Source organism: Equus caballus, unplaced genomic scaffold (assembly GCF_041296265.1).
Source record: "Equus caballus isolate H_3958 breed thoroughbred unplaced genomic scaffold, TB-T2T unassigned-0001850, whole genome shotgun sequence".
Classification (NCBI taxonomy): Eukaryota; Metazoa; Chordata; class Mammalia; order Perissodactyla; family Equidae; genus Equus; species Equus caballus.
This window is the reverse complement of record NW_027222206.1, coordinates 5,904-7,500: the sequence shown is the minus strand read 5'-3', so window position 1 is coordinate 7,500 and position 1,597 is coordinate 5,904. Positions and strand designations below refer to the sequence as shown.

The following is a 1,597-nucleotide window of genomic DNA, read 5'->3' as shown; positions in this document are numbered from 1 at the left end:
CACGTAGCTGCGAGACCCGGGCGGCTGCCCTCCGCCCGGCTCACGGGGGCGGTCGTGTCCATCAGCTGGTCGTGCGGAAATCCCGTGGTTGGCCTCCCTCCCTCCCTCCCTCCCTCCCTCCCTCGTCCAGCCGCACGTTTGCGGGGTTCGTGCGACTGGGATGAAATAGACCTTCCTTCCAAAGGACAATCGGAGATCATCCATCATACCTCTCGAGTCCCCAAAAGCCAAGAAACACGCCAACCAAAACGCTTTTATTATGCCAACGGTTCCCGTTTTCATTCCTATCGTTTAGGGAGGTTTGGTGGCAGCAGCGGCCGAAAGCAAAAGGAAACCCGAGGAAAGCGGCTCCATCCACCAGGGCTGTGTCTCATCCGTGCCGACGCAGGAGGGACGGGCTTCGTTCGTTCGTTCGCTGCGGCCCAAATTCCCGGGCCGCCCGAGGACCGCTCGCACCGGCCCGAGGGAGGGAGCCCCGGCAGGCAGGACGCCTCCGGTGAAATGGCCAAGTCGACCGCGCGACCCACAACCCGCCCGACTGGGGGCGAGAAGGCGCATGGAGGAGGACTCCGTCCCCTAGTCGGCAGACGGCCCTGGGACAGGGACGTTCGCCAAAACCTCCCCAAGGCCGCTTTCCGTGACCGAGTCGGCCTCCCCGCCTGTACTCGTCCCGGCCCGAGAAACGAGACGCGGGGTGGATCGGGACCAGGCGACGCACCAGGCCGGCCGGCGCTGCATCCTCCCTCCCCCGACCTGACCTGACCTGGACGAACGCCTCCCCATCGCCCGCCCCCGCGAGGCTGATCCGTCCGGCCGGTGAGGAGGCCGCTTGTCGGGCGCCACCGGCTGCCCGGCATCCTCTTATATAGTGTTCGAGGAGGTCGACCAGGTGGCCCGGCCGGGATGGGGGGGGGGGGGGGGTGCGGGGGGTGGTGTCCCGGGCGGCGGGGGGCGGGGGGGTAGGAGTGGAGAGGGAAAGGTGGGCGGGGCGAATGCCGGGGGGGGGGGGGGGGGGGGCGGGGGTCGGCGCGGGGCGGGGCGGGGCGGGAGTTGGGGATGGGGGAGGGGCGGGAGGCCGTCTGGACATGGAGGGTCGGAAGAGCGGTGGTGACAATGATTTTCATTATCATTTAGAAAGAAGAACGTGGACTTCTTTAGAGGAGTCCTTTGAATAGCTTCTCCATTTAGTTAACATACATCCAAATGGAGGTCGGGAAACTTGGGTCCTGTTAACATATGGATGGAAGTGGAAAGAACTATCGCGATGACCGTCCTTGTGTTTCTTTTATTTTTTCTTTCTTCCTTCTCCCCAAAGCCGCCCCCCCCCCACCCCCGCCCCGCCCCGCCCCGCCCCGTCCCGTCCCGTCCCGTCCATCCATAGTTGTAGGTTCCAGTGGTAGGTCTTTCGGGTTTCTGCTATGTGGGCTTGAAGGGCGATGCTGGGTCTGGGGCTGCGCCCAGGATCCGAACCGGTGAAAACCTGGGCCGTCGAAGCCGGGGGTCGGGGTGGGGGCGCGTACTTGACCGCTCGTCCACGGGCTCGGCCCCCGGCCCTTGTTTTCTAGGGAGAGAGACAGAGAGACCCGATCCATTTTCT

General features: G+C 65.0%; 1 long non-coding RNA gene across 1 annotated transcript; it reads left to right on the top strand.

Moving 5' to 3' along the window:
• Nucleotides 1-132: 132 nt before the first annotated feature.
• LOC138922630 (uncharacterized) lies at nucleotides 133-1,273 on the top strand. The gene is made up of 2 exons (XR_011435753.1): nucleotides 133-816; nucleotides 1,135-1,273. It is a non-coding gene; the product is annotated as an uncharacterized lncRNA (long non-coding RNA).
• Nucleotides 1,274-1,597: the final 324 nt, after the last annotated feature.